A 13,666-nucleotide genomic window follows, 5' to 3' on the forward strand; every position below is an offset into this window, starting at 1 on the left:
AACCGTATTATAGTTTCATAATTTCTTGTTCGTTTTTAAGTTTGTAGACATCTAGTATATTTCAAGCATATCTGTGAAATTAATGCAGTGTTTATAGTGAGACATATTTAAGTGATGACAATGGAGATTTGAACCACAGAAGTCAAAGCTCAAAAGTCCTAAACAACTAACATTCCAATACACATCCAAATCTCTTGGCGACGTGTCAATTTCAAATTGGCTTTTAAAAAAATCGATGAAAAAAACTGAATATTCAAAGTCATTTTTTGTTGTTTTCAGGCAGATAGATACTCAAGATCAATTTTGTGTTGCTTTTTTTGTTAATAATGTGGTTTTGTTTTCTTCAAAAAATAAAATTTGGTGGTTTAATATCTTTTTTATCACTATGATTCAGAAACAATGTACCAAAAGTTAGACTTTTTTCAAACCCTATATAAAACAAAGTTATATTCAATTTATGATATAGAATTTTATTTCACTAAGTTGTGTGGTTCATTTGTTGTAGACCGTTTAAAAATTTAATTGAAAATTAAACATATAAAACGCCAGGTAGTGAAAAAACAAATGGCAGGAACCCTTGTCCAATCCTGAAGGACTAATATAAACTTGATAGACATCTGTTCTGAAGGACTAATATAAACTTGACAGACAACTGTTCTGAAGGACTAATATAAACTTGACAGACCTATGTTCTGAAGGACTAATATAAACCTGACAGACATGAAGGACTAATATAAACTTGACAGACATCTGTTCTGAAGGACTAATATAAACTTGACAGACCTCTGTTCTGAAGGACTGATTTAAACTTGACAGACAACTGTTCTGAAGAACTTATATAAACTTGACAGACCTGAAGGACTGATATAAACTTGACAGACATCTGTTCTGAAGGACAAATATAAACTTGACAGACCTCTGTTCTGAAGGACTAATTTAAACTTGACAGACAACTGTTCTCAAGGACTAATATAAACCTGTCAGACAACTGTTCTGAAGGACTAATATAAACTTGACAGATATCTGTTATGAAGAACTAATATAAACTTGACAGACATCTGTTCTGAAGGACTAATATAAACTTGACAGACCTCTGTTCTGAAGGACTAATATAAACTTGACAGACAACTGTTCTGAAGGACTAATATAAACTTGACAGACATCTGTTCTGAAGGACTAATATAAACTTGACAGACATCTGTTCTGAAGGACTAATATAAACTTGACAGACATCTGTTCTGAAGGACTAATATAAACTTGACAGACATCTGTTCTGAAGGACTAATATAAACTTGACAGACATCTGTTCTGAAGGACTAATATAAACTTGACAGAACTGAAGGACCAATATAAACTTGACAGACATCTGTTCTGAAGGACTAATATAAACTTGACAGACATCTGTTCTGAAGGACTAATATAAACTTGACAGAACTGAAGGACCAATATAAACTTGACAGACATCTGTTCTGAAGGACTAATATAAACTTGACAGAACTGAAGGACTAATATAAACTTGACAGACATCTGTTCTGAAGGACTAATATAAACTTGACAGAACTGAAGGACCAATATAAACTTGACAGACATCTGTTCTGAAGGACTAATATAAATCGACAGACATCTGTTCTGAAGGACTAATATAAACTTGACAGACAACTGTTCTGAAGGACTAATATAAACTTGACAGACCTGAAGGACTGATATAAACTTGACAGACATCTGTTCTGAAGGACTAATATAAACTTGACAGACATCTGTTCTGAAGGACTAATATAAACTTGACAGACATCTGTTCTGAAGGACAAAAATAAACTTGACTGACCTCTGTTCTGAAGGACTAATATAAACTTGACAGACAACTGTTCTGAAGGACTAATATAAACTTGACAGACATCTGTTCTGAAGGACTAATATAAACTTGACAGACCTCTGTTCTGAAGGACTAATATAAACTTGACAGACAACTGTTCTGAAGGACTAATATAAACTTGACAGACATCTGTTCTGAAGGACTAATATAAACTTGACAGACATCTGTTCTGAAGGACTAATATAAACTTGACAGACATCTGTTCTGAAGGACTAATATAAACTTGACAGACATCTGTTCTGAAGGACTAATATAAACTTGACAGACATCTGTTCTGAAGGACTAATATAAACTTGACAGAACTGAAGGACCAATATAAACTTGACAGACATCTGTTCTGAAGGACTAATATAAACTTGACAGACATCTGTTCTGAAGGACTAATATAAACTTGACAGAACTGAAGGACCAATATAAACTTGACAGACATCTGTTCTGAAGGACTAATATAAACTTGACAGAACTGAAGGACTAATATAAACTTGACAGACATCTGTTCTGAAGGACTAATATAAACTTGACAGAACTGAAGGACCAATATAAACTTGACAGACATCTGTTCTGAAGGACTAATATAAATCGACAGACATCTGTTCTGAAGGACTAATATAAACTTGACAGACAACTGTTCTGAAGGACTAATATAAACTTGACAGACCTGAAGGACTGATATAAACTTGACAGACATCTGTTCTGAAGGACTAATATAAACTTGACAGACATCTGTTCTGAAGGACTAATATAAACTTGACAGACATCTGTTCTGAAGGACAAAAATAAACTTGACTGACCTCTGTTCTGAAGGACTAATATAAACTTGACAGACAACTGTTCTGAAGGACTAATATAAACTTGACAGACCTCTGTTCTGAAGGACTAATATAAACTTGACAGACCTCTGTTCTGAAGGACTAATATAAACTTGACAGACAACTGTTCTGAAGGACTAATATAAACTTGACAGACTTTTGTTCTGAAGGACTAATATAAACTTGACAGACATCTGTTCTGAAGGACTAATATAAACTTACTTGACAGACATCTGTTCTGAAGGACTAATATAAACTTGACAGAACTGAAGGACCAATATAAACTTGACAGACATCTGTTCTGAAGGACTAATATAAATCGACAGACATCTGTTCTGAAGGACTAATATAAACTTGACAGACAACTGTTCTGAAGGACTAATATAAACTTGACAGACCTGAAGGACTGATATAAACTTGACAGACATCTGTTCTGAAGGACTAATATAAACTTGACAGACATCTGTTCTGAAGGACTAATATAAACTTGACAGACATCTGTTCTGAAGGACAAAAATAAACTTGACTGACCTCTGTTCTGAAGGACTAATATAAACTTGACAGACAACTGTTCTGAAGGACTAATATAAACTTGACAGACCTCTGTTCTGAAGGACTAATATAAACTTGACAGACCTCTGTTCTGAAGGACTAATATAAACTTGACAGACAACTGTTCTGAAGGACTAATATAAACTTGACAGACTTTTGTTCTGAAGGACTAATATAAACTTGACAGACATCTGTTCTGAAGGACTAATATAAACTTACTTGACAGACATCTGTTCTGAAGGACTAATATAAACTTGACAGACATCTGTTCTGAAGGACAAAAATAAACTTGACTGACCTCTGTTCTGAAGGACTAATATAAACTTGACAGACAACTGTTCTGAAGGACTAATATAAACTTGACAGACCTCTGTTCTGAAGGACTAATATAAACTTGACAGACCTCTGTTCTGAAGGACTAATATAAACTTGACAGACAACTGTTCTGAAGGACTTATATAAACTTGACAGACCTCTGTTCTGAAGGACTAATATAAACTTGACAGACATCTGTTCTGAAGGACTAATATAAACTTGACAGAACTGAAGGACCAATATAAACTTGACAGACATCTGTTCTGAAGGACTAATATAAATCGACAGACATCTGTTCTGAAGGACTAATATAAACTTGACAGACAACTGTTCTGAAGGACTAATATAAACTTGACAGACCTGAAGGACTGATATAAACTTGACAGACATCTGTTCTGAAGGACTAATATAAACTTGACAGACATCTGTTCTGAAGGACTAATATAAACTTGACAGACATCTGTTCTGAAGGACAAAAATAAACTTGACTGACCTCTGTTCTGAAGGACTAATATAAACTTGACAGACAACTGTTCTGAAGGACTAATATAAACTTGACAGACCTCTGTTCTGAAGGACTAATATAAACTTGACAGACCTCTGTTCTGAAGGACTAATATAAACTTGACAGACAACTGTTCTGAAGGACTAATATAAACTTGACAGACTTTTGTTCTGAAGGACTAATATAAACTTGACAGACATCTGTTCTGAAGGACTAATATAAACTTACTTGACAGACATCTGTTCTGAAGGACTAATATAAACTTGACAGACATCTGTTCTGAAGGACAAAAATAAACTTGACTGACCTCTGTTCTGAAGGACTAATATAAACTTGACAGACAACTGTTCTGAAGGACTAATATAAACTTGACAGACCTCTGTTCTGAAGGACTAATATAAACTTGACAGACCTCTGTTCTGAAGGACTAATATAAACTTGACAGACAACTGTTCTGAAGGACTTATATAAACTTGACAGACCTCTGTTCTGAAGGACTAATATAAACTTGACAGACAACTGTTCTGAAGGACTAATATAAACTTGACAGACCTCTGTTCTGAAGGACTAATATAAACTTGACAGACATCTGTTCTGAAGGACTAATATAAACTTGACAGACCTCTGTTCTGAAGGACTAATATAAACTTGACAGACAACTGTTCTGAAGGACTTATATAAACTTGACAGACCTCTGTTCTGAAGGACTTATATAAACTTGACAGACCTCTGTTCTGAAGGACTAATATAAACTTGACAGACAACTGTTCTGAAGGACTTATATAAACTTGACAGACCTCTGTTCTGAAGGACTAATATAAACTTGACTGACCTCTGTTCTGAAGGACTAATATAAACTTGACAGACAACTGTTCTGAAGGACTTATATAAACTTGACAGACCTCTGTTCTGAAGGACTAATATAAACTTGACAGACATCTGTTCTGAGGGACAAATATAAACTTGACAGACTTTTGTTCTGAAGGACTAATATAAACTTGACAGACATCTGTTCTGAAGGACTAATATAAACTTGACAGACCTCTGTTCTGAAGGACTTATATAAACTTGACAGACAACTGTTCTGAAGGACTAATATAAACTTGACAGACATCTGTTCTGAAGGACTAATATAAACTTGACAGACATCTGTTCTGAAGGACTAATATAAACTTGACAGAACTGAAGGACTAATATAAACTTGACAGACATCTGTTCTGAAGGACTAATATAAACTTGACAGACAACTGTTCTGAGGGACAAATATAAACTTGACAGAACTGAAGGACTAATATAAACTTGACAGAACTGAAGGACTAATATAAACTTGACAGACCTCTGTTCTGAAGAACTAATATAAATTTGACAGACCTCTGTTCTGAAGGACTAATATAAACTTGACAGACCTCTGTTCTGAAGGACTAATATAAACTTGACAAACCTAGTTCTGAAGGACAAATATAAACTTGACAGACCTCTGTTCTGAAGGACTAATATAAACTTGACAGACCTCTGTTCTGAAGGACTAATATAAACTTGACAGACCTCTGTTCTGAAGGACTAATATAAACTTGACAGACCTCTGTTCTGAAGGACTAATATAATCTTGACAGATAACCAGATGTCTGGTCAAAGTCAATCATCGATTCAGTCAAGCAAGTACAATCAACTCATTTGAGATAAATTTCTATCCGAAACCAAAGGCTGAGGATGCAATCAATGTAAGGACAATGTCAACCTTGACTAAGTGGGAAACAAGTACAAAGAGAAAAACACGGCCAGATTTATCCTTAAAACAATATGCAAAAAAGGTTGATAGACTTCACGGTGACACCAACTACAATCACTGAATCACAGGCTCCCGAATTGGGACAGACATATGCAAAAATGGCGGGATAAATCCACCATCAACACGCTGTCAAAACATGGGGGCATAATTAATATAACATTGGTGTGATAATCTAACATAACGACCTATTCCTCAAAGCAGTTTAAAATTCCTCCACTAATAACAAACGTGTTGGAGATGTTATCGGAGCACCCTCCAGCGATAATGTAGAACTACAATTCATTTTAAATGTATGTTTTATTTTAGTATATGACTAATTTAGGACAGTGACACAGCTTCTGTGTATTCTCAGACCGGTTTTGTTTTTATGGTTTTAACAAATCAGTTAAAGATATAATAGTTTGACGTCTGTAAACTAGTGCATACGCATTTCATATATGTATTTTGCAACTTTGTTATATACATATCCAGATTGTTCGATAATTTAATATTTGTTTTTTTTTGTAAATATTTGTTCAATGTTTAATATTTTATTTTGCGATTGTTTTCGTGGTGAAAATTACGTTTTTTTTTGTTTGTGCTGTTATGCATACTGACTTCGATGCTTGTAAAACTGACCGAATCACGTTTTTATATGAAAACAACGTAAATGCAATCGGGAAAACGGAAACGCATACATATTTCTAACAAAGTTTCAATTCGTTGTCCTGGCTTTTGCATGGTAATCTTGCACTGAATGGAAAGCGGCTACACTCTTTGGTTGTTATTTATCTAGAAATGCCGAGCATTTTACTAATAACAGAAATGTTGTGTACATAAAAGATAACGGTTATTTAAGATACGCATCAAGCCTAAAGACCAACATTGTTGCAAGTGCAGAAGTACGCTCCTTTGTATTGCAAATATTTGACATAAAACATTTCAGACAAAAAATGACTTGACAGTTTATACACAGGCACTCGTCTCAAAAAAAAATTTCCTATATACCTTAATAAAATTTTTTTTGAGACGAGTGCCTGTGAGTTTATATCAAAGTTCACATACTTTAACCTATTGCTTACGGTCTTTTATAGTTATTGATTTTGAATTACATTTGTCACTTTGTGGCAATTAGTTTAGTCATAAAGACGCGAATTCAATGCTTGACTTATACATTTACAAGGTTAATGGTACATGTTACGATGTCCATAAACCCATATAAAGATGTGACTCATCCAATTTATGTCTCGCTTTAATGTCACGATCAAATATATACTCCTCGCCAAATTAGTCTTATAAAATAAGAAGATGTGGTATGATTGCCAATGCTGGGACAATTCTCCAAAAGAGAAAATTGACATGGCTTACATAGTGACCATTTATAGGCAAACGTACGCCATTAAACAATGAACAAAACCCATATCGAATAACGCATAACGCATATAGTCATCTGTAAAAGGCGTCGAAATGACAAATGTAAAATAAATCAAACAAGGAAACTTACGGTCTGATTTATGTACAAAACAGTGAAAGAAAAACAAGTAGTATATACAGCAAGAAACGACAATCACTGAAAGCAACATCCTGAATTGGGACAGGCACATGCATAATTTGGCGAGGTTTGATTGTGTTCAATAATCACCTTAGGTCTCGACAATTCAACTTATCTTACCTCCTATACATTTCTAGGAATATGATTGGTTAAAAGCGTCCTCGTGGAAACCGTGTATATTTAATATTAGGTTATTTGGAAGGCGGGGCTTATTTCATACACGGTTAGTAGTGAAGTAGTCAACCTGGACACATTATTCTACCAACTTTCAAGTCATTGGTTTGACCTAACGGGGTTCGAACCCACGACTCACCGCACTAGAAATCAATGGAACACGCTAGCATTACAACCTGACAATGTTGATCATAATAAAAAAAAAAGAAACTCGAAACAATACCAAAAATATATTTCATACTTTTATTAAAGATAAATAAAAATCATGAATTGCCTTATAAATTAAAGACTTCCATAGAAAAGGCGCTTCATGATTTTGTTTAAATTAATTATAAATAATTATTATATTTTTGGTCAATGAATTATTTTATCGATTAGCATTTGTTGTTCAGTGAGTTAATAGTGTAAACATTGGTTTTACTATAGCGTTATTGATTCAAAAATAAACCAAGGAAAGTAATAACAGTAATTGGACACACTGTATGTAGTGTGCCGGTAGATAATTTGAAACTCGAAACTCGCATATTGATAATGTAAAATACATAATAAAAAAAACACAAACTTCAAAAGTTTGGTTGTCGTTTCAAAAGTGAGGCATTTGCCTCATTTGCCTCCATTACGCTACGGCCCTGGCTTCGCTCTCACCCCATACCACTAGCACACTATAGGAAGTACACCACTAATTCATGGTCCCATTGCTTTCTATGTTAAATTCCTCCGTTTCAAGCAGGCACACCTCTTTTATTTTAAGTTCAAATAAAGTGGCAATCATTGCATTTCAAAGCAACACTTTATGGTGTCTTGTACTGAAAAAATCAACATACCTTGCATGGCATATATATGATAGATATGTTCAAAAATTTTATAGAAGCTAAAACCATAGTGTCACTAACGACTCCCCGCCTTGATAATCGCCTACATCGTCTTAATTCAGAAATCATTGATGGACTAGTAAAACGAAAATATCTAGACAATAAAGATGTATATGTTTCTGACAACTCAAACATGTGGCATGGGCAAGTCTCAATACAACAACTCTTAAATGAAGATAAATTTCACTTGTCGGAGAGGGGAACATCAATGTTGGCTTCTAACATTAAGAATGCGTTACATACTGTCTTAGGTATTAAGGTACAACAAAGGAACAACAGATATTCCAGATCCACTGACCGTGCTCGTCAACAGTATCGGCCACAACATCGCCAATCATTTAACAATTATCATGATCATAATGAGCAAAATAGGGTCAAGTTCAAAAGAACAGGGTAAACCATGAAAATATACTTATTGTACTATCTTTTTTATTTTTTCCTATAATAGAATCAGCAAGGAATTTATTAAGTCAGATAATAGCTAGCTTATTGATCTTTATTTGTTCAAGTGTTATCTGTATATTTTTGGAAAATTAAAAGCTGATAAAAGGTAGTTTGTTACAAGTGGTATTAAACTTTTTTTTCTTCTTTTTCTGGCAAGTAGCCAATTTGTCTCTGAGACTAATTAATTTTTAGTTTTTTGTTGTTTATTTTATTTTATTTTTTAAAGTTTTTTGTTCATTATTAGTAGCCTATTTTGTTACCAATTAAGAAACATTACTTGAAACAAGTATATTTGGTGTCTAATTTAGATTTTTAAACATGGCTATACATGGTCGTTCTATTGTTAAGAACAATTTGAAAATATGTTACTGGAACATTGGTGGTATAAATACACATAATATGAATAAGTTAGAAGATCACCTTTTTGTACAAGAAATAAAAGAGTATGATGTGGTTATTTTAGCAGAAACACATATTGGATATGATGTTAACTTACATGTTGAAGGTTTTAATTATTTTCCTGTTTGTAGAAATATTTCAACCAATGGAAGATACTATGGTGGGTTAGGCATTTTTCGAAGGACTTCTTTAAAAGATCATATCAAGATAATTCCTGGGTTGTCCAAAGATTTTCAGTGGATAAAATTTGAAAAACAGTTTTTCTGTCTTCAAAATGACATATACTTATGTGCAGCATATTTACCCCCTGCTAATTCATCTTATACTAAGAAGTTAGATTTTGATATAATTGATCAAATAGAAAAGGACATTGTTTCCTACAAAAGTAAAGGGGATATTTTGTTTTGTGGTGATTTAAACGCTCGCACCTCCACTGAAGAAGATTACATTGCACAAGATAGCTCCAGATATCTTCCATTGTTTGAATCTTATAAACCTGATAATCAAATTAGATTTAGAAAGAATTGTGATGAAACACTTGATAGTAGAGGGAAAGAGATTATTGATTTATGCATAAGCAATCAAATGCGAATTGTAAATGGTAGATGCATGGGTGATTTACTTGGTCATTTTACTTGTTTTAATACACATGGCCAAAGCACTGTTGATTACCTTATAGCAAATGAAAGATTATTTAATCAGATACATTATTTCAGAGTGTCAGAGTTTGTCTCAACATTCTCAGACTGTCATTGTAAAATATCATGGGAAATTTTGGCTAAATATCAATTAACAGAAACTCAGTCAAATAATCTTCATGCTGCCCCCGTTAATTTCAGATGGACTGAGGACTCCCCACTTAAATTTCAGCAAGCACTTTTGTCACCAGATAACCAGCAGAAAATTTCATCTTTCCTTAATAATGATAGTGATTGCTCTTCTGAAGACATTAACAAAAAGACACAGGATTTATGTGATATCTTTCTTTCTGCAGCCAAAATTTCCCTGGTAACCCCAAAAGAGAATAAAAAGGGTTCCAGACCCCAGAAAAAATGGTTTGATAGTGATCTTTTTAAAATGCGCAAAAATGTTATATCCTTAGGTAAAATTTATTCAAGATATCCTAAGGATCCTGTTATTAAAGGCAGATACTATAAACATTTTAGAATCTATAATAAATGTAGAAAAGTTAAATATAAGCAATTTATCAATTCCATGCTACAAAAACTTGATACTCTTAGAGTTGAAAACCCTAAGCAGTATTGGAAATTAATAAATGACATTCAGGATAGCAAAAAAGAAAACTGCTCTTCACAAATTGATTCTGATACATGGGCCAATCACTTCCGTAATCTTCACTCTGCAATTGATAACACATTTTATTCACGACTTAACCAGTTGGAAATGATCCTGAATGACAAAGAAAAAAATTTAGTTTTTAATGATTTAGATAATGATATTAGTAAAAAAGAAATTTCTGATGCTATTGCAAGCTTAAAATCAGGCAAGGCCTGTGGACCTGATTTGATTTCAAATGAAATGTTAAAATATAGTCAGTCATATTTGATAGGTTGCTTATATAAATTATTTAATTTGTGCCTCAAGAATAGTGTGTACCCAAAGATTTGGGCTGATGGTTTTATTTCGCCAATTTTTAAATCAGATGATCCTTGTGATCCATCTAACTATAGAGGTATAACAATTACTAGTACCATTGGTAAACTTTTTAACAATATTTTGAATACAAGACTTGACAAATTTTTGTACCAAAACAACTTAATTCATAATTCTCAGATTGGCTTTACAAAAAATGCCAGAACTTCAGATCATATATTTATTTTAAAAACACTGATAGACAAATACTGTCACAATAAAGAGGGCAGATTATATACTTGTTTTGTAGACTTTCGCAAAGCATTCGACAGTGTAATTCATATAGGTCTTAAACTGAAGCTTATTAATATGAAAGTTGGTACTTTATTTTATAATATTATATCAGATATGTATAACAATAGTCAAGCATGTGTAAGAGTTGGAGCTTCTCTCACTGACCCTTTTAGCATTAAATTAGGTGTAAGACAAGGAGACAACTTGAGTCCTTCATTATTTAAAATTTGTATAAATGACTTCCCATCTTATCTTGACTCCTGCCTGGATGCAGTTTCTCTGCACTCCGAGAAATTAAATTGTTTGATGTATGCAGATGATATTGTGATTATGTCAACATCATCCACAGGGCTTCAAAGTAGACTTGATCAGCTAGAAAAATATTGTGCTGACTGGTGCCTCAAAGTTAATATTAAAAAGACTAAAGTCATAATTTTTAATAAGGCTGGAAGGAAAATTCAAGCGAATTTTCGACTGCAGAATAACTTGATTGACTGTGTCGCTCATTACAAATATTTGGGTGTTCACTTTACTGCATCTGGAAGTTTTCATCTAGCTAAAACTGAACTTTATAATAAGGCTCTCAAGGCCTACTATAAACTTAGAAAGGATTTTATCAATTTGTCTCCTGGAATAAAATCTTGTGTTCATATTTTTGATCATACCCTTAAACCCATTCTGTTATATAATTCAGAGGTATGGGGAGGTTATAATGTTTCTTGTAATAAATTACAGTCTTCCTTATTTAATCTTGAAAATATTTTTAAAAAGCTTAAGTGTGAAAATCTCCATCTTAAATTTTCTAAGTTTATACTTGGTGTACACAAAAGGAGTGTCAATTTTGCTGTATTATCAGAACTGGGGCGTTTCCCCTTACATTATGATATTGTAAAGTCAATTGTAAAATACTGGTATAGATTTGAAAATCTTACAACTGAATTCAGTCTATTGAAAGATGCTTATAAATGCAGCCAAGAGCTTCACAAATCTAACATAACTTCTTGGTACTCATTTGCTAAGAAAGTATTAGAAGTTTTTGAAATTAAACCAGAAGTAAAACATTTCGGACAATATAAATTTTTGAACATATCTAGCAAATTAATTCACACTAAATATATTAGCAATTGGTATGCTAGCCAAAATAAAGCTTCTGATGGAAAACTGTTTAATTATGTGAAATTTAAGCAGAATTTTGGTTATGAAAATTATCTTTCTTTGATAAAGGACTTTGATTTAAGAAGATCTATATGCAAATTACGTATTTCTGCTCATAAGCTTCAAATTGAAGTTGGACGTTTTTCAAATATTCCACGAAATGAAAGAATTTGCAAAAAATGCTCCTCTGGCTGTGTTGAAGATGAAATCCATTTTTTAACTAACTGTGAAAATTTTAAATCAGATAGAGATGCTCTCTTTGACTTTGTTTGCCAAAGAATTCCAAATTTTTCTTTACTGGACAATCAGCATAAATTTATTTATTTATTAAACTGTGAAGACAATCAGGTCCTTAATGCTGTTGGTAAATTTATTAAAGTGAATATGAGTTAGTAATTGTATTGTTACTGTATGTAAAATAATGTTTGTATCTATGTATCTATCAAATTAATATTCTTTTTCCTTATTCATGTATGCTCTGTATGCCCCTTGTGGGCCCTTAATTGGAAATAAAATATGTTCTGTTCTGTTCTGTTCTATAAGAAAGAACTGGTTCCCGGAACTTCAGATGTACCAAAACAGGTACTTCAGATCTGACAAACAGACAAAATGTACCCTCTTTTTAAAATTTGGTGCAGTTTTTTTAATATTCAAAACTAAAAGTCCAAAAGTGTCCTACAATGATCACCAGTCCTTCAGCTTTCATTTGATATCACAAATACCTAAATATTCTACATATTTTGAAAGTTACACTCATGCGTAGGAACTATTTTGTGTTAGATATGTACTACTTTCTGGTATGTGCTTTCTGGCCGGCCCTGAATTTGTGGTGTTACACCTATATAACTAATATTATATTATATCTCTATATGACGTACAAATATACACTCGTCAGATTAGCTTTTGTCTGTACTAATACATTTATCTCACGTAATTTTATTGACAAACAATATCTCTCTAAATCGTCCCGTATAGACACTTTAAGAAAAATGAAAGATAACCAAAGATGTATGATCATGCAATACTTAATTAATTCCGCAAAGAACAAAACTTTTTAGACAAATCAAAGTCAAATATTCATGCGTGTGGCATGTTGATATTATGTAGGGTAAACATTGCAGTTACAACACGTATTTAATTTCAAACATGCATGCACTTTTGGATAAATGTTCATTCACGAAGATATTATAAATCAAACATGTACAAATTGTTAATTTTTAGTAAATGTTGTGTTTTGGTCCGTAGATGACCCTGTTGCAGGGCTCTATTTCTTTCCGTATCTGCTAAACACTAGTTGTAGTCACATTTCAGTGTTAAAGACCTTCTTATATATGTCGAGATGAAGAAAAACAGGAATAAGA

The 13,666-nt window shown here is 32.9% G+C and overlaps 1 protein-coding gene across 2 annotated transcripts in view; it reads left to right on the forward strand.

Annotated features, from left to right (window-relative positions):
• Positions 1-13,666, forward strand: part of LOC134693662 (uncharacterized) — a 43,049-nt gene that overhangs the window by 12,016 nt on the left and 17,367 nt on the right. The gene's annotated exons all lie outside the window — the stretch shown is intronic.

This window comes from Mytilus trossulus, chromosome 12 (assembly GCF_036588685.1).
Source record: "Mytilus trossulus isolate FHL-02 chromosome 12, PNRI_Mtr1.1.1.hap1, whole genome shotgun sequence".
Lineage (NCBI taxonomy): Eukaryota > Metazoa > Mollusca > Bivalvia > Mytilida > Mytilidae > Mytilus > Mytilus trossulus.